General features: G+C 48.6%; 1 protein-coding gene and 1 long non-coding RNA gene across 7 annotated transcripts in view; one reads left to right on the forward strand and one right to left on the reverse strand.

Moving 5' to 3' along the window:
- Positions 1-20,225, forward strand: part of PLCG2 (phospholipase C gamma 2) — a 230,942-nt gene that overhangs the window by 87,339 nt on the left and 123,378 nt on the right. The window contains exon 1 of one of the 6 annotated variants that reach the window (XM_077986967.1): positions 3,184-3,413. The exons of 4 other annotated variants lie outside the window; for them this stretch is intronic. The gene's annotated coding sequence lies outside the window, so the exon portion shown is untranslated. Of the gene's footprint in view, positions 1-3,183; positions 3,414-16,288; positions 16,514-20,225 lie in introns of those variants that run through there. One more of the 6 variants, XM_028841286.2, reaches the window with a different exon arrangement.
- LOC144338255 (uncharacterized) lies at positions 12,907-15,035 on the reverse strand. The gene is made up of 3 exons (XR_013412241.1): positions 14,908-15,035; positions 13,464-13,757; positions 12,907-13,038 (listed from the first exon to the last, which is right to left on the reverse strand). It is a non-coding gene; the product is annotated as an uncharacterized LOC144338255 (long non-coding RNA).

Genomic DNA, 20,225 nt, shown 5'->3' on the forward strand with positions numbered 1-20,225 from the left:
CTGATTTTTGTATTTTTAGTAGAGATGGGATTTCACCATGTTGGCCGGGCTGGTCTTGAAATACTGACCTTGTGATTCACCTGCCTCAGCCTCCCAAAGTGCTGGGATTACAGGCATGAGCCACTGTGCCCAGCCCTAGCTCAGTTTTAAAAATTACATTTAGTAGGTCTTATTTTCCATTATCAGAGAAATGCAGATTCATTCTAGAACCTTTGGAAAAGATGGACAAACACAAAAGAAAAATATCTCCCATTGCTTACCTTCCAGGGAGCACTGGACCCAAACTAGCATCTGGCTGCTTTTCTCTGAAGATGTCCTATTTCATCTTTAAGGATTATGATCTTCTAGGTGATGGAAGATGTGCTTCATATTTTAAGAATGTTTTAAAATGAACCTTATTTCATATTTAATTTATATACAATAAAAGGCACTCATTTTAAGTACATAGCTTGATGCATTTTGACACGTGTAGACATGTGTAACCACCACCCCTAATTGAGACAAAGAACACTTTCCATCGCAGGAGAGAGGGTTCCCTCACTTCCCTCTGCAGTCAGCAGCCCCCCACCCTCCCCAGCATGCACACACCCTGCCCCAGGCCACCCCAGCCTACTTTCAGTCATCCAGCCTTCTTCCTTGGTTTTAGAATTTCATAAACATGAAATGATACGGTAGACTGTGTTTTGCATTCAACTTCTTTTGTGGCACGTTCTGAAGATTCACCCATGTTGTTGCTGGTGTCAGTAGTTTCTTTTCTATTGCTGGGCAGCATTCCAGTGACTGAATATACCACCGCCTACTCCCCCATTCTCCTGATGGGAGATCTTGGGCACATCAGTTTTACCCTCTATATAATGGGGAAACATTACCCACCTTTTTTTTTTGAGACAGAGTCTCGCTCTATTACCCAGGTTGGAGTGCAGTGGCACAATCTCGGCCCACTGCACCCTCCGCCTTCCGGGTTCAAGCAGTCCTCCCACCTCAGCCTCCTGAGTAGCTGGGATTACAGGTGCACACCATCATGCCTGGCTAATTTTTGTATTTTTAGAAGAGATGGGGTCTCATCATGTTGGCTAGGCTAGTCTAGAACTCCTGACATCAAATGATCCACCTGCCTCGGCCTCCCAAAGTGCTGGGATTACAGGCGTGAACCACCGCGCCTGGCCACATTACACGCTTTATCAGATTGTTATGAGGATTGAGTTAACATGTCAGTGATTACAATAATGCTTGGCACATAGCAGATGCTAAATATCATAGTAATAATAATGGATTGTTGTCTCTTGGTGTGGAACAAACCACCCCAAGGCATAGTGGTGAATACTGGAGGTATTTCCAGTTTGGGGCTCTTGAATAATATGAATGAATGAATGAATGAATGAAATAATACAAATGTACATGTGTAGTTGGGCAGCCTCGGTGGCTGTTGCCTTCCTCGAGGGCTTGAATACGGTGTGTCTTGGTGGTCGGCTGACAGGCAGCCATTGCCTGTTCTAAGATGGGTGGTTTTCCTTTTGAGGTGGATCCTGGGGGCTCCTGGCTGCTCAGTGCTGGCCCTACTTGTTGCCTTGTGTCCTGCTCTGAGTCTGGCTTGGGTCTTGCTGAGCTGACCAGCCCATTTAAGCCTCAGGAAGTGGCCTCTGTAGAAAAAAAATGTATAAGCAGCGGGTGGTGAACAGATCAGTGGAGCGCAGAGCCCCAAAATAGATCTTTCTCTGCTAACTCGCCAAGCAAGTGGGGGCAGTGGCAAATGCTTTGCATAATTTCCTACCCAAAAGAAAAGGTTTTACTGCAAAAAACTTTTGGGGACCCCTCCCCTCTCAAAATAAACTCAGAAAGATCCAAGATGTTTTTATTCAGAGCGGCACAAAGAGAGAGCCAGACAGGCCTGGGGTTCCATCCCAGATCCACCATTTGCAGGCTGTGTGATTTTGGGCAAATTCCTTAACTTCTCTGAACCTTCTCTTTTCCTGTGTTAACTAGCGAAGATGACACTAGAATCTCCAATGTGTATGCAAAGCACCCTTACGCTGCAGAGATGCTGTAAATAGGGAGGGTCTTTTTTTCTTCCTTTTTCATTTTTCCCCTCTGTGCTTGTCCTAGAGCTTGTTTTCGGTTTCTCTTAGCTTTGTCAAGTGTGGTGGGGTGTGGGGGGTTGAAATTTGGCTTTCTTGGGAAAATGTTCCAAAACTGTCTTTGAAATAATACTCTCGTCCTCTGCAGATCAGTGGACAGGGTGTGGAAGGGTAGGCATAGGTGGTAGGCTTGAATGATGGCTCCCCAAGAGATGTCCATGTCCTGCTCCCCGGAAACTGTGGATATGTCATGTTACTTGGTAAAGAGGACCTTGCAGATGAAATTAAGTGAAGAAGGTTGAGATGGGAAATTAGTCTGGGTTACTCAGGTGGATCCACTGTAATCACAGGGTCCTTTTAAGAAAAAGGCAGGGCCAGGGGCAGTGGCTCAGGCCTGTAATCCCGGCACTTTGGGAGGCCGAGACGGGTGGATCCAGTGTAATCACAGGGTCCTTTTAAGAAAAAGGCAGGGCCAGGGGCAGTGGCTCAGGCCTGTAATCCCGGCACTTTGGGAGGCCGAGACGGGTGGATCACCTGAGGTCAGCAGTTCGAGACCAGCCTGGTCAACATGGCGAAACCCCGTCTCCACTAAAAGTACAAAAATTAGCTGGGCGTGATGGTGTGCACCTGTAGTCCCAGCTACTTAGGAGGCTGAGGCAGGAGAATCACTTGAACTTGGGAGGCAAAGGATGCAGTGAGCTAAGTTTGTGCCACTGCACTGCAGCCTGGGCTCTTTTTTTGAGATTCCATCTCAAAAAAAAGAAAAGAAAAGAAAAAGGCGGGGCCGGGCGTGGTGGCTCAAGCCTGTAATCCCAGCACTTTGGGAGGCCGAGACGGGCGGATCACGAGGTCAGGAGATCGAGACCATCCTGGCTAACACAATGAAACCCCGTCTCCACTAAAAATACAAAAAAAAAAAATTAGCCGGGCGTGGTGGCGGCGCCTGTAGTCCCAGCTACTCGGGAGGCTGAGGCAGGAGAATGGCGGGAACCCGGGAGGCGGAGCTTGCAGTGAGCCGAGATCGCGCCACTGCACTCCAGCCTGGGCGACAGAGCGAGACTCCACCTCAAAAAAAAAAAAAAAAAAAAAAAAAAGAAAAGAAAAAGGCGGGAGATGAGAGTGAGTAGAAGACAATGGCAGAATGGTGGCACCAGAGGTTGGAGCGATGTGCTTTGAAGGCAGAGGAAGAGGCCGCACGCCCACGGTTGCAGACGGTCACTACAAGGTGAAAATGGCCAGGAAGCAGGTTTTCCCTCGGAGCCTCCAGAAAGAACCAGTGCTGCCGACACCTTGGTTTTAGCCCCGTGAGACTGGTTTTGCCCTAGGAGCTGAACAATGGTAAATGTGTGTTGCTTTAAGCCACTGAGTTTGTGGTAATTGGTGCAGCAGCCGGGGCCTGTGTTGCTGTGGTTTCACAGGAAGGTGGCCTCTTGGATGATGGCACCTTATGGTCATTTTTATGTTTCTGCCTTTCTGACGTGGATGGATTGTTTTCAGTCCAGCCTAGGGGAGGTCTGGCTTAGCCGGGGCTTTACCTCGAGACTGAGCCCCTGTGGCCGTGGGAGCTGCAGCAGAGAGGCTTCCTCTCTCGACAGAAACACAGAAGTGAGCTGCTTGCTCGCAGAGACCAGGCTTCCTGTCTGGCCAGTCCCTGAAATGCTGCTCCCCACCCCTTACCCCATGAGAGTCCAGGTGAAGATTCAGTGGGGGCAGGGCTGCACTGTCTGATCTCTGAAGTGAACCCCTCCCTGTCTAGCTTGGATTTGTGTTGAAGGCTTTAAGATGACTGTCTTCTTGTTTATTTACTTTTAAGAGACAGGATCTGGCTCTGTTGCCCAGGCTGGAGTGCAGTAGTGAGATCATAGCTCACTGTAGCCTCAAACTCCTGGGCTCAAGCGATCTTCCCACCTCAGTCTCTCAAGTAGCTGAGACTACAGATGTGCACCACCATGCCCAGCTACATGTTTTTTCCCCTTATAGAGACAGGGTCTTTCTACGTTGCCCAGGCTGACCTTGAATTCCTGGCCTAAAGCAGTACCCCCATCTCGGTGTCGCAAAGTGCTGGGATTACAGGCATGAACCACTGCACCCAGCCAACTATTTTTTCTTTTGTTTTCTTTTCCTTTTTTTTCCTTCTTTTCTTTTCTTTTTTTTCCTTCTTTTCTTCTCTCCTTCCCTCCTTCCTTTCCTCCCTTTCCTTCCTTTCCTTCCTTCCTTCTCTCTTTCTCTCTTTCTTTCTTTCATAGACTTTCACTCTTGTCACCCAGGCTGGAGTGCAGTGGCATGATCTCAGCTCACCGCAACCTCTACCTCTTGGGTTCCAGTGATTCTCCTGCCTCAGCCTCCCAAGTAGCTGGGATTACAGGCATGTGCCACCACACCCAGCTAGTTTTTGTATTTTTAGTAGAGACAGGGTTTCACCACGTTGGCCAGGCTGGTCTTGAACTCCTGATCTTTAGTAATCCACTCACCTCAGCCTCTCAAAGTGCTGGGATTACAAGCGTGAGCCACTGCACATGGCCCCAGCCAACTATTTACTTATGATTTGCCAGCAAACAGCCTCTGGGGTTGTGACTGTTACAAAGCACCTCTAGCTTTTGTGGAGCCAGGTCTGGCTGGGACTTTTTGTTGGAATCATGTTTGGATCTCTCTCACGCCTTCTCACCGTGTTCCTCATGTGCCACACTGGTGAGATAACGGGGTGTGGGAGGGACTGGGCGTTCAGATTCAGCAGTCGTAATTAAAGAGCAACACTGAGGCCAGGATGGCTAGGATCGTCTCATAGCTGCCATGTGACCTCTGGCCTTTTTGTCCTTCCCATGACATCACCTTTCATTGCATGGTGACTCCCTGCATAGATCCCCAAAGGTGTTCATGTCCTAATCCTTGGAACCTGTGGATATGTTACATTATGTGGCCAAGGGGATTTTGCACGTGTGATTAAGGGAAAGATCTTGAGATGGGGAGATTCTCCTGCATGACCCAGGTAGGCCCAATGTAATTACAAGGATCTTTAAAAGAGGGAGGTAGGAGGTCAGAGTCAGGGAGAAATTGCAGGATTCTGGCTTTGAAGGTGGAGGAAGGGGCCACAAGCCAAGAAATGCAGGTGGCCTCTAGAGCTCAGAAAGGCAATGGGTCGATTCTCCCTTGGAGCCTCCAGAAGGAACTCAGCCCTGCTGATTCCTTGGTCTTAGCCCAGCGAGACCCCTTGGAGCCTCCAGAAGGACACAACCCTGCTGGTTCCTTGGTCTTAGCCCAGCGAGACCCGTTTTGGAAATCAGACCTGCATAATTGCAAGATGGTAAATTTGTGCTGTTGTAAGCCACTAGGTTTATGGGGCCATCCTGGCCTCAGTCATGCTTACTTGGGATTGTGTTTATTTCCTCTTACTGCCCTAATGTTTTAGATTAGATCTGAGGAGAAACTCTAATCTTCTTTCTTTCTTTCTTTCTTTTTTTTTGAGACAGAGTCTCGCTGTGTCATGCAGGCTGGAGTACAACGGTACGATTTTGGCTCACTGCAACCTCTGCCTCCTGGGGACTACAGGCGTGTGCCACCACACCTGGCTAATTTTTTGTATTTTTAGTAGAAATGGGGTTTCACCATGTTGGCTAGGCTGGTCTCCAACTCCTGACTTCAGGTGATCTACCCGCCTCGGTCTCCCAAAGTGCTGGGATTATAGGTGTAAGTCACTGCGCCCAGCCCGAGATGCTCTAATCTTTTAGAGCAATAATATTAGGTTGGTGCAAATGTAATTGCAGTTTAATTGTAACTTGCCTTTAATGGCAAAAATTGCGATAACTTTTATACTCACCTAATAGGAAATATACTCCTGCGTAACTATCTCCTGAGATCCCCTTCCTTGACCTGTTCGGTACATATTTACTGATCCACTACACATGCTGGAGACTGCTTGTCACCGGATTGACCACAGCAAGGTCTTGTCCTTCAGGGCTTCATGCCTTAGGGAGACAGAGACAAGATGACAAGGCTAAAATTGCAGCCTCTGCCTCTTGGGTTCAAGTGATTCTCGTGCCTCAGCCTCCTGAGTAGCTGGGACTACAGGGGTGCACCACCACACCCAGCTACTTTTTGTATTTTTAATAGAGATGGGGTTTCACCATGTTGCCCAGGCTGGTCTCGAGCCCCTGACCTCAGGTGATCTGCCCACCTCAGCCTCCCAAAGTGCTGGGATTACAGGCATGAGTCACTGTACCCGGCCTGCATTTATTTCTTTAAAATCCTACTTCCTCTGTTTCAGATGAGGGATCAGAAACACAAATACCTGAAGGAAGCTGGACGGGTGACCTAAATAAGAGAAGCAGGCCGGGCGCGGTGGCTCACGCCTGTAATCCCAGCACTTTGGGAGGCCGAGGTGGGCGGATCACAAGGTCAAGAGATTGAGACCATCCTGGCTAACACGGTGAAACCCTGTCTCTACTAAAAACTTCAAAAAAATTAACCAGGCGCAGTGGTGGGCGCCTGTGGTCCCAGCTGCTCGGGAGGCTGAGGCAGGAGAATGGCGTGAACCCGGAAGGTGGAGCTTTCAGTGAGCTGAGATCGTGCCACTGCAGTCCAGCCTGGGCGACAGAGCAAGAGTCCATCTGAAAAAACAAACAAACAAAAAAAGCAGGTTGCATCTAGGGGACAAATGACAATAAACACAGGCTGCACACTGGGAAGTATCTAAGGGTGGTGGGAACTGTGGTTAGCGGGGAGCTGGTGCATGCGTGCCTCCTATGACGTGGGCAGATCCTACCTCACGCTGCAGGCTCAGGGTCCACAGATCTGCAGCTGGAAATATAGGTTGTTACTGTGAAATCTCCTCACTTAAAAAAAGCATTGACTCGGCCAGGCGCGGTGGCTCATGCCTGTAATCCCAGCACTTTGGGAGGCCAAGGCAGGTGAATCACCTGAGGCTAGGAGTTGGAGCCCAACCTGACCAACATGGCGAAACCCTGTCTCTACTAAAAATACAAAATTAGCCAGGTATGGTGGTGGATACCTGTAATCCCAGCTATTTGAGAGTCCGAGGAAGGAGAATCGTTTGAACCTGGGAGGCGGAGCTTGCAATGAGCCGAGATCATGCCATTGCACTCCAGCCTGTGCAACAAGAGCGAAACTCCGTCTCCAAAAAGAAAAAAAGTTGACTCATGGAAACACACAAATAAGCACAATGATCGTGACCTAACAAAACATGCCTGCACCCTGATACAGTTCCCAGGCTGACAGCTTGTGAAGTCTGTTTCACACTATTGAGAAACGTCATATATATATACTTTTTGAGACGGAGTCCATTCTCCTGCCTCAGCCTCTCAAATAGCTGGGACTACAGGCACCTGCCACCACGGCCGGCTAACTTTTTTTTTTTTGTATTTTTAGTAGAGACGGAGTTTCACCGTGTTAGCCAGGATGGTCTCGATCTCCTGACCTTGTGATCTGTCAGTCTTGGCCTCCCAAGGTGCTAGGATTACAGGCATGAACCACTGTGCCTGGCTGAGAAGTGTCATTTTTTATTCTCTGCTGTGGTGTGGTGCCTCTTCCTTTGCTTTTATGAGCTGCAATTTTGATCAGCGAGTCCTTAGGGGTCAGCAGACGGTCTGAGAAAACCTGCTTGTACAACCTTAAGCAAGTTATAAAAGCATAAGACTGAGACTTAAGCATAAGTCTGTTATAAAAGCATAAGTCTGAGACTCAGTTTCCTCATATAGAAGCCAGCCGTCACAGCCTCAGCCTTCCGAAGCTAATGTGATGATTGAATGATGCGGCATCTTCTGGAGTGCCTGATGAAGTCTGGTACATAGAAGGTTTCAATAAATGTGAATTTCTTTCCCCTTAACTTGCATTCCTTTCTCTTTTCTGAAGGCCGAGGCGGGCAGATTGTGAGTTCAGGAGATTGAGACCATCCTGGTTAACACAGTGAAACCCCGTCTCTATTAAAAGTACAAAAAATTAGCTGGGCGTGGTGGTGGGTGCCTGTAGTCTCAGCTACTCGGGAGGCTGAGGCAGGAGAATGGCGTGAACCTGGGAGGCGGAGCTTGCAGTGAGCCAATATTGCGCCACTACACTCCAGCCTGGGCGACAGAGCGAGACTCCATCTCAAATAAATAAATAAATAAATAAATAAACAAATAAATAAATAATAAGGGAACTGAGAAAGGCCAGAGCCCTGGGGCTCATCACTAGATACCTCTTCCCCCGGTGACATTGCACGTGTCCTGCTGTTTGGCCCACTTTTTTGGTTTCTTGTTTGTTTGTGTTGGTTTTGTTCAGACCTGGCTTAGGTCTGGGCTCACCCAGGCAGTGGGTGTATAGGGAAGAACAGGTGCCTCCAGAGTGCAGGTTATGAGCCCTGGCCAGTGCCAAGGCCCTGTGGTCACAGAGTGTGTGCTGTAGTTTGTCTGAAAATAAAGGGCCGGGAGAAAGAGCCGCTGGGAATGAGGTCAGTGAGCTGTGGACACGTGATCATCTGACAGCCTGTGCTCCATTCACCTTTTCTTGTGCTTTTAAGCCTTTACGTTTTTTTTGAAGCAACACGTTTTTCAGAATTATGAATAATTAAAAGATGAAACCACCATAAAACCATCATTCAAAGCCAGACCTAGAATGTTGCCAGCTCCCAGAAGCGTGGTGCATGCCCTCTGGGGCACCCTCCTGTCTTCTCCACTGGCTTTCCGTGCTTCTTTGTTGTTTTACCAACCATGTGTACCACACTCGCCTTTGTCATTCAACAGTGGCTCAGGAGATTTCTTCAATTCAGCTGTTACGGAGACTCTGACCTACTTTTTTGCTGGTTGCATGATAGCCTGTGGTGTGGCTGAACCACCTTTTATTCAGCTACTCTTCTATACACACGGCTACTCCTGTGTTTTCAGGTTTTCGTTTCTTTAGCCAATGCAGACATTGAGACAAGGGGCCTTATTCTTGATCCATTATTTTGAAAATACCTGCCTATTATAATCAACTCAAATGAATAAGAATTTAAAAAGAAAATTCTCCTTCCTCTCCCAAATCCTGGAGGTAAACAGTGTTAAGTGTTCAGCGTGTGTGTGTTTACATCTTTCGTAGGTGTAAACACATACATACATACATATATGCTTATGTGCAGCTTTTTAAACAAAAATAGGAATGTATGATGCATACCGCTCGGCAGCCTGGCTTTTGTTTTGCGATTTTTCTGGACATCTTTCTCGTCAGTACACGTGGATTGTTCCACCTCTTGTTTTTTTTTTTTTCCTAGTGACAGGGTCTCACTCTGTTGCCCAGGCTGGAAAGCAGTGGCACAATTTGGCTAACTGTAGCCTCAACCTCCTGGGCTTAAGCGATCTTTCCACCTTAGCCTCCCAAGTAGGTGGGACCACAGGTACGCACTTCTACACCCAGCTAATTTTTTAAATTTTATGTTAAGACGAAGTCTCACTATGTTGCTCAGGCTGGTCTCGAACTCCTGGGCTCATGTATTCCTCCCGCCTTGGCCTTCCAAAGCACTGCTGAGATTACCATTGTGAGCTGTACCCCATACCCCAGCCTCGTTCCACCCTTTGTTTAATGGCTGTCAGTGTTTCAGAGTGTGGCTGTGTTTATTTCACCAGTTCCTTACTGGTGGACAGGAGGTGATTTCCAATCACCCAGAATGGAAATCTCCTTGTATTTGCTTTTTTTTTTTTTTTTTTGAGACAGAGTCTTACTCTTGTGCCCAGGCTTGTGTACAGTGGTGCAGTCATAGCTCACTGCAGCCTTGAACTTCTGGGATCAAGTGGTCCTCCCACTTCAGCATCCAGATTAGTAGCTGTGACTACAGGTACATGCCACATGCCTGGCTAATTTTTGTATTTTTTTGTAGACAAGGGGTCTCACAGTGTTGGCCAGGCTAGTCTTCTTGAACTCCTGGGCTCCAGCAATGCTCCTGCCTCAGCTTCCCAAAGTGTTAGGATTACAGGCATGAGCCATGGTGCCCAGCTCATATTTGCATCTTTGTGCGGGTGTACTGTTATATCTGTAGGATGGGTTCCTAGAAGTGGAATTCCTAGGCACGCACATTTTATGTTTCAGTAGGTTGTGTCCTATTATCCCCTAAAGAGGCTGTATCTTACCAATTGCATTCTGATTTTACAGGAGATCATGGAATGAATTCCCTGTGTGCGCAATCCTCTTAAACATTGCTAGTCTCTGCAATAGCCAGAAAAGCATAGGACCTGGCTTTTAATGATGACGAGGACTGCTCCCTCTGCCCTGTCTTTTTTGTATCTGTGATTTTCATTCATTAATGGGGTAGTTAGTAGTTGTTTTTTCTTTCTTTCTTTCCTTCCTTCCTTCCTTCCTTCCTTCCTTCCTTCCTTCCTTCCTTCCTTCCTTCCTTCCTCCCTCCCTCCCTCCCTCCCTCCCTCCCTCCCTCCCTCCCTCCCTCCCTTCTTTCTTTCTGACGGAGTCTGGCTCTGTCGCCCAGGCTGGGGTGCAGTGGTGCAATCTCAGCTCACTGCAACCTCTGCCTCCTGGGTTCAAGCAATTCTCCCGCCTCAGCGTCCTGAGTAGCTGGGATTACAGGCACATGCCAACATGCCCGGCTAATTTTTGTATTTTTAGTAGAGACAGGATTTCACCCTGTTGGTAAGGCTGGCCTCGAACTCCTGACCTCAGGTGATCTGCCCGACTCGGCCTCCCAAAGTGCTGGAATTACAGGAGTGAGCCACTGCACATGGCCAGTTTCACCATGTTGACCAGGCTAGTCTCAAACTCCTAACCTCAAGTGATCTGCCCGCCTTGGCCTCCCAAAGTGCTGGGATTACAGGTGTGAGCCACCACACCTGGCCCATTTCTCTATTTTATATTGCCATGATGTCTTTGCCAAAAGTGAGAAATTAACATTACCACATCACTATCTAAGTTCCAGAATTTATTTGGACTTTAACAGTTTCTCCTTCTGTTCCAGGATTCATCCAGGACACCACATTGCACATAGTTTTTGTTTATTTCCATCGATATGTAGAGGTGTTTCTTTCTTTCAAATTGCTGTAGAGCAATCCATTGGTGACAAGAGCCAATTTGTCCACTCTCATGCTGGGCATTTGTTCTGAGTCCCTTTCTCCTTTGAAGTTATAGAGGGTGCTGAGGTAGCCATGGGTGGGGAAGGAACCTCTGAGTTGGGGCAGGGCGGCGTGTGTATTACCAGCCTCAGGAGTGAGTGCCAAATCGCTCTCTAGGGGGCTTGTTTTACCTCTTGGTGGCATCCTCGCTAGGTGCCAGGCACTTTCCTGTTGTGGACCCATGAGTGAGCAATGCTGTCTTGCCTTCAGGGAGTGGGGAGATTAAATGTATAATGGTGGCCGGGTGCAGTGGTTCACGCCTATAGTCTCAGCACTTTGGGAGGCCGAGACAGGGGGATCGCTTGAGCCCAGGGATTTGAGAATAGCCTGGATAACATGATGAAACCCTGTCCCTACAAAAGGTACAAAAACTAGCCAGGCGTGGTGGCACGTGCCTGTAGTCCCAGCTACTTAGGAGTCTGAGGTGGGAAGATCACCTCAGCCCAGGAGGCTGAGGCTGTAGTGAACTGTGATCATGCCACTCACTCCAGCAGTGTCTTGTCTTTTTCTTCTTCTTTTTATTGAGACAGTCTCGCTCTGTCACCCAGACTGGAGTTTAGTGATGCTACTTTTGGCTCACTGAAACCTCCACTTCTTGGGTTCAAGCATTTCTCATGCCTCAGCCTTCCAAGTAGCTGGGATTATAGGCGCATGCCACCACCGCCAGCTAATTTTTGTATTTTTAGTAGAGACGGGATTTCACCATGTTGGCCAGGCTGGTCTTGGAACTCCTGACCTCAAATGATCCACCTGCCTCAGCCTCCCAAAGTGCTGGGATTACAGGCATAAGCCCCCGTGCCTGGTAAGACTCTGTCTTAAAAAACAAAACAAAAAAAGTGTGGTGTGTGTGTGTATATATATATGTGTGTGTGTGTGTGTATATATATGTGTGTGTGTGTATGTGTGTATATGTGTGTGTGTATATGTGTGTGTGTATATATGTGTGTATATATGTGTATGTGTGTATATATATGTGTGTATGTATATGTGTGTACATATGTGTGTATATATGTGTGTATGTGCTTATATGTGTGTATATATGTGCGTATATATGTGTGTGTATATATGTGTGTATATGTGTGTGTATATATGTGTGTGTGTATATATGTGTATATATGTGTGTGTATATATATGTGTGTGTGTATGTGTATGTGTATATATATGTGAGTGTGTATATATATATACACACACACATATTTTTTTATATATTTATATATATGAATGAAATGGCAAAATCAGCTGCCAAGGGCTGCAGCTGACTCCAGAGGACCCCAGAGGAGACTGAGGAACACAGTGTGTGATAGTGGAGGGGATGGGAAGGGTGAGGGGCCATCAGGCTCCTGGCTGACTGAGGTTACATGCAGGTGCAGAGATGGCGTGACTAGGATGTCCAGGAAGGAGAGGGGAGACGGACAGGTACTAGGGGCCATGAGGGTTTCAGAGAGCACGTGTAGTATGTCCCAGCTGGTGACGACATTGCTCTTTCTAGAACATACCAGACACATTTCCATCTTGGGGTCTTTGCATTTACTACGTGCTCTGCCTGGAATAGTCTATCTCAGATACCAGCCTAGATGTCACCACTCTGGGGAGGCCTCCGTGATAACACCTTCTATGAGAGCCCCTCCCTCCTGGTCACCCACCATGCTTTGCTCTGCTTTGGTTTAGTTTTTGTAGCACTTCTGATTGCCAAATGTAATAAATATTGATTTGTCTCTTTCTCCCCCTATTAGAATGCAATTCTTCGATGCCAGGAATTTGGTCTATTTTATTCATAGCTGTATCCCCAGCTGCCAGAACAGTGCCTGGCACATTGGCTTTCAACTGCTCGTTGTTGACTGAATGGCTGAATGAACGGACGTGACCATCATCATGAGAATCTGTGGATAACAGTGGCAAACATTTAAACACAGGCTATGTGCCAGGCACTTTACTAAGCACTTGGCCATGAACTTGGTCTCCTTAAATCTTTGTGTCAGTGCCACGAAACTGGCCCTGTCTATTTGTCTCAATTTTACAGTTAGGGACAAGATGGGGTTGGTATTTGAACCTCATCCAACCCCACACTCCAGTTGGGACCCCTGGCTGGGTCTCTGGCCAGTGCTGGGAAAGAGGGAGGCAGGTAGATCTCAGCCCCAAGCTGTGGAGTCTGACAAGCATTTGTACCCCCTGAGTGGGACTCAGATCCTTGTGTAAGGGGGAACTTAGGCCAGAAGTGCCTGGGCTAGAGGGTAATGGGGACCCCAGGAGGCTCACCCCTCTTGCCCCAATCCCGCCTTCTCTGAAAGGGAAGGAAGGCTCTTACCTTCTAGCTGTCTGCAACAGGAACTGCCGGGAGGCCATGCTAGCCATCCCCCAACTTTGGTTTGCAAAACTCTGAGCCTGGTGGGGAAATGAAGGGCTGGCTTGCTAACCACAAATGAAGACTCATTTGCACAGGCAAAGCGGGGGCAGGGGTGACTCTTCTCGCCCTAGCGGAAGGGACTGACTTCTGCAGGCTGCTGTCTTGCTGGAACCAGTCATGCCCCACCATTGAGCCTGGGTACTCGGACCCAGTTACCAGCAGTGGGCTTTGTCATACTCCGGCCTCAGTCTTCTCCTTTGATAAATGGGGGGAATAGTGATATTGTGGCAATTCTGTGAAGCTCAAATGAAGAAATGCACATAAAGCCTTTGCTCAGTGCCTGACTCATGGTGAATGCTTTGGGGGATATTCACCGTCGTCGTTACAGTGGCGGTGGTCGGAGGTGGCGGGCACCATCAGAGCCTCTCTGCTGGCCTCTGCTACACATGGCAGCCACAATTTAGGAATAATCCTCAGATTAAGCAAAAGAGGATAAGTGAATACTCCCTAATGCATGCTCTTCCTTTCCTTTTTGAGGAGAATCTGTCCCCACCCTGCCTTTTTTTGAGACATGGTCTTACTCTGTCACCCAGGTGGGAGTGCAGTGGCACAATCACAGCTCACTGCAACCTCTGTCTCCTGGCTTCAAGCTATGCTTCCACCTCAGCCTCCCACGTGGCTGGGACTACTGATGTGCACTACCATACCCAGCTCATTTGTATGTGTGTGTGTGTGTGTGTACTTTTTGTGGAGATGGGATTTTGCCATGTTGCCCAGGCTGGTCTCAAACTCCTGAGCTCAAGCCATTCTCCTGCCTCAGCCTCCCTTAGTGCTGGGATTATAGGCATGAGCCATTGTGCCCAGCCAGAATCTACCATTTTGATTAGGCTTCTGTGAGTGGTCTGATATCCAGTTGACTGCCTGAGGATCAGACCCCATTCTTGCAAAGCTAGAGAATGAGGCAGAGGCCCGCCATCCTTGGAGCTGGTGGGAGACCCTGTGGGTGACCCATGAGCCATAGAAGAGCAGGGTAAGTGCCCAGATAGGAAGGTGTCAGCGTGTGAGGCCCAGGCAACCAGTGGTCAGCCACTACTTGAAGGCCTCCTGTGTGCCCAGCTTGCTGCTGGGGCCATAACAGTAACTCAGGGAGACGAGTCACGCTTGTGAGATGTGATGAGGACCTGGAAAGGGGAAGTCCAGAAGCGGAAGGCAGCCTCTCAGAGAGGGGGTGTCGCGTGGGGACTTACAGCCAAGGTGAGGGTGCTTTCCTGCTGGCACCCATCTCGCAGAACCCATTCCTTCCCTGACTCTGGTCTGTGAGAAGAGCCCACAGCATGAGGATACCATGTTTGGGGTTCAGCAACCCCAGAACGAAAATCACCCCTTTAAAGAAGGAGGGCTTTACCTTTCTGTGGCCAGCTTTCCAGGCCGAGAGAGCTGCGGGGACCACAGCCTGGTTGTGCACTAGAGTCACCGGGCTCTGGAGAAGCTTCTGGAGGACTGGGGCTTTCTTTTGCAATCTGTCCACACCTCCAAGGTCCTTTTTCCTGGACTGTGGCTCCGGTCAGTACAAGGGTCCTGAGCCAGCATTCTGGCCTGGGTGGCTGTTCCCTGTGGCTGAGCAGGAGGCACCGGGAAACACCTGGCCTCTCCTGTTAATCACGGACAAGGTAAAGGATACTCCTGCCTGGGTTTTATTTTTAATTTATTTTTAATTAATTTTTTTTTTTTTTGAGACGGAGTCTCGCTCTGTCACCCAGGCTGGAGTGCAGTGGCCGAATCTCAGCTCACTGCAAGCTCCGCCTCCCAGGTTTATGCCATTCTCCTGCCTCAGCCTCCCGAGTAGCTGGGACTACAGGCGCCCGCCACCTCGCCCGGCTAGTTTTTTTTGTATTTTTAGTAGAGACGGGGTTTCACTGTGTTCGCCAGGATGGTCTCGATCTGCTGACCTTGTGATCCGCCCGTCTCGGCCTCCCAAAGTGCTGGGATTACAGGCTTGAGCCACCGCGCCCGGCCAATTTTTTTTTTAATTTAAAAATTAATTTTTTTTTTTTTTTTGAGTCAGGATTTCACTTTGTTGCCCAGGCTGGAGTGCAGTGGTGTGATCACAGCTCACTGTACCTTCCATCTCCTAGGCTCAATAAATATTCCCACCTCATTCTCCTGAGTAGCTGGGACCACAGGCATGCACCACCAGTCCTGGCTAATTTTTACTTTTTTTTTTTTTTTTGGTAGAGTTGAGGACTTACAGCTAAGGTGAGATGTTGCCTAGGCTGGTCTCGGAACTCCTGGGCTCAAGCAATCCTCCTGTCTTGGCCTCCCAAAGTGCTGGGGTTACAAGCATGTGCCACGGCGCCCGGGCTCCTGTGTGTCTTACCTAACAGTTGCCTTTGGTGATGGGAGTGCTGAAGGCTTCTGGCATCTCTCTGTCTGTAGAGGCTTACCTGACTTCAAAGGAAGGAGTCATCTTTAGCCGGAAGCTAACTGGTTCACCCCAAGGTTTTCTGAGAGGTCATTCAGGGAGCAGCTGCTGGAACGGGGGAATGGGGACAGGAGGTAACTGGACTTAACTTGTCTCCAGGCCTCCCACTGCGGGCCACCCCCACAGATTACCCTGGTGTCTTTGGCATCAAAACCCAGCCAGGTGGCCTTGAATGGGTGACTTCATCTTCCTGGGCTGTCTCTGGAAAATGGGGCTTTCTTCCCAAGATTGGCGGGAGGATTATTAAAGAGATGCTGAGGTCAGCTCTGACACCTATTAAATGGTCCGTAAGGGGACCTGATTTGTTCTTTGTCCGAGTAGGTGTTTCTGCCCTGAACTTGACCTTGGCAGGGCTCGGTGTTCTGCTGGCTGCTGGCAGAATTGCGAGGGCAGTCTGTGTGAGAGTCTTAGCCCAGGAGCCAGTGCGGGTGGTGTTGGAGAACTCTGGGTCTGCAGCTAGACGGGGAGGACTCAGACCCCAGCTTACCCAGCCTGCCTGAGCCTCAGTTTCCCCTTCTGCAAAATGGAGGTATGATAATGGTGGTTACTTAGGGTTGTGGGAGAGACCACTGAGATGATGGACAGAGAGCACTTGTCACTTGGTTGATAGACCCTGGATCCACAGAGTTGCTGCTGCTGCTGCTGTTAGGGGTTTCAGAGCTGGGGCTCCTTGAGAGATGTTCCTGAGAGGAAGATTCTGGTAGGACCCACCTGGGCCAGGGTGAGATCTGAGCAGGGCAGGGATGAGAGCCCATTGGACCAAGGCATGGCTCCCCTTTCCAAGGGCTCCCAGGAGAGGGACAGTCTCCTTTAACAAAACCTCCTGCCAGTCCCCAGAGCTTCTTGGCCATGAGCTGAGGAGTTTTTGTTTGTTCCTTTGGTCTTTTATGGCTAACTCTGGATTCGTCCTGGGTGGATGGGGAGGCAGCCTTGGTCCATTGTGGAACTGGGTACTACTGCGAAGTGCGAAGTCCTTGCTGTAATCTGCTCTCTGGAGAACAGACCCCGTGGGCAGGAGAAAGGCCCATTGCCCACCTCCTGGTGTTATGAACACTGTTTTTCTCAGTGGGAGGAGGTAGAGGTGCCCAAAGAGGAGGAAGTGGCCTTCCAGGTGCCACTTACTTGGTTTGGTGTCAGCTCTGCTATTAGTTCACTGAGTGACCTTGAACAAGCTCCTTGTCTGCTTTGAGCCTTAGAATTTTATGTCTGCAAAATGGGTATCATAACGACTCCTCTGTCATAGGGTGGCTGGCACGAAATGGGATAATTTAAGTGAAGCAGTTAATACAGTGCCTTACGCACAGCGAACACTTAGTAAGTAGCTGTTATAATGATAATGAAGATGGCTGGGTGCGGTGGCTCACGCCTGTAATCCCAGCACTTTGGGAGGCCGAAGCGGGCGGATCACCTGAGGTCAGGAGTTTGAAACCAGCCTGGCCAACATGGCGAAACCCCATCTCTACTAAAAATACAAAAATTAGCCAGGTGTGGTGACCCTACTCAGGAGGCTGAGGTATGAGAATCGCTTGAACCTGGGAGGCGGAGGTTGCAGTGAGCCGAGATTGTGCCATTGCACTCTAGCCTGAGTGATAGAGCAAGACTCTGTCTCAAATACAATAATAATAATAATAATAATTGAAGATAAGAAAACCACGTTATTACCTATATTAGTGTCCAGTGGCTGCCATAACGCAAGTGCCACAAACTGAGGGACTTAAAACAGAAATGTACTCCCTTGTAGTCTGGAGCTTAGGAGTCTGAAATCAAGGTGTTGATAGGGCCGTGCTTCTGCTGGAGGCTCTAGGGGAGGATCCTTCCTCGCCTCTTCTGCCCTCTGCTAGCTGCTGGTGACCCTGGGTGTCCCTTGGCTGGTGGATATGGCACTCCCATCTCTGCCTCTGTGTGTGTCTCTATCCAAATTTCCCTCTTATAAGGACCCTAGTCTTGGGTTAGGACCCACCCTAATCCACATGAGCTCATCTTGACTACATCTGCAAAGACCCTATTTCCAAAGAAGGCCACATTCACAGATACCAGGGACTGGACTTCTATATATCTTTTTGGGGGATGCAGTTCAACCCTCAACATTACCCATTTATACTTTCTTTCCAGGGCCACCAAGGACAAGACCAGAGCCATTTTCATCCTGAATTGATGTCAGCTAGTGTTTTCATACCCTAGGGACTTCCCACATGACACAGCTGACCCAATCCCTGCATTTCTCAGATGGGGAAACTGAGGCCCAGGGAGGTAAAAATGACTCTCCCAAGGTCACACAGTAAGGTAATGGCAGCGGGACCGGATCGTGGATCTCCCGGTGACCCGTACTGGTCCACGTGTCAGTCATGGGCTTGTATTCCCACTACTGGAGCCAAGAGGTTCTTGCTGTCTGCGGGGGAGAGCACTTTGGATCTTGGCTTCTCATTTCCTCCCTCCCTGGGTAGTGGTTAAGGGTGCAAGCTTTGGGCCGGGCAAGGTGACTCAAGCCTGTCATCCCAGCACTTTGGGAGGCTGAGGTGGGTGGATCAGCTGAGGTGAGGAGTTTGAGACCAGCCTTGCTAACATGGTGAAAGCCCATCTCCAGCAAAAATTCAAAAATTAGTCGGGCATGGTGGCACACATCTTTGGTCCCAGCTACTTGGGAAGCTGAGGCAGGAGAATCGCTTGAACTCAGGAGGCTGAGGTGCAGTGAGCTGAGATCATGCCAGTGCACTCCAGCCTTGGCAACAGAGCAAGACTCTGTCTCAAAAAAGAGTGCAAACTTTGGAGCCCAGCCACTCAGGTTCAAGTTCTGGCTCAACCATTGTGGCCTTGGATGAATCAGTGACTCTCTCTGCTTCAGCTTTCCCACCTGTGGAAGGAAGACAATCATCTGAGCCACACGTGAGTGCACAGGTGTCAGGACCCGGCCGTGCACACCGGCATGTACTTGGTGTTTCTATATATGTAGTTTCCCTTCCCTTTTATCCTCTTTGGTTTTCTCTGAAGCCAAAAGGTCCTAAATAGGAAGTTGAGGACCAGCGTTCTCCATAGAAAGACTCAACATCAGTTAGAACTCCAGAATTTACTCCAGGCAGGCAACGTTAAGGTAGTTGTCTGTATTCTCAGAACCTCTTTTGCTGTAAAAAGCAAACAAAAACAAAAAAAGACAAACTAGCAAACTCAAAGAACGAGAATACATATATGTGCAGTGGTGCTTTGGATGGAACTCAGAAAAGCGTGTGATCAAATGAAGGCTGTTGTTGAAAGAGAAGTCTGTATTTACTCTTCTGCCAGTGCTCAGACTGTCTCAACTCCTTGCTGACATTCCTAGGAATTGTGGTCCCAGCTGGCTTCTATAGCTCTGTGACCTTTGCCTTTTCCAAACGAGTGGGCACCCTGCAGGCCACTTCCTCTGGGTTTCAGTGCCCAGCTTATCAGGAGGCTACATGAACGTCTATTTCTAGCTGGGCGGGAAATAGGACGGGTCCTGGCAGAAGGTGGAGCCCAGAGATGGCTGGTAGAATCCACTGGGAGGGGTAAGGGATGCTCTCTGCAGGGACCCCCGTGTTGTGGGTGCCACAGCAAAGCATGAACACCAGGCGGTGCCCAGGGAGCCTGAATCAAGGTTGGGAGCGTGGTTTCCTTCTCAGTTCCCTTTCCGTCTTCCTGATTATGACAAGAACATCTGTTCGGTACCAACATGTCTTTTTTTTTTTTTTTCCTCCTTGATACTATGCATTTTTTTCCTTTGGAATTTTTGTTGAGATAATTGAAGATTCACATAAAGTTGTAAGAAATAATACAGAGAGATCTCATGTGGACGTTACCCAGTTATCCCCAGTGGTAATGTCTTGCAAAACTATAGTACAGTATCACAACCAGGATATTAATATTGACAACATTGATAGGACCCACCACCAGTCTTACTCAGTTTTCCCCCATTTTCCTTGTACTCGTGTGTATTTAGTTATGTACAATTTTATCGCATGCATAGCATCCTATATTTACCATCATAGTCAACAGATGGAAGCGATGTAAGGATTTCTTAGTCACTCCTTAATAGTTACACCAACTTCATTTCCAAAATTTTAACATGTCTCTCTTTGAAAGATACGAATTTTTTTTTTTTTTTTTTGAGGCAGAGTCTGGCTCTGTCTCCCAGGCTAGAGTGCACTGGCTTGATCTTGGCTCACTGCAACCTGCACCTCCTGGGTTCAAGTGATTCTCCTGCCTCAACCTCCCAGCTTCACAAGCAGCTG

The sequence above is a fragment of the Macaca mulatta genome, chromosome 20 (genome assembly GCF_049350105.2).
Source record: "Macaca mulatta isolate MMU2019108-1 chromosome 20, T2T-MMU8v2.0, whole genome shotgun sequence".
NCBI classification, from domain to species: Eukaryota; Metazoa; Chordata; class Mammalia; order Primates; family Cercopithecidae; genus Macaca; species Macaca mulatta.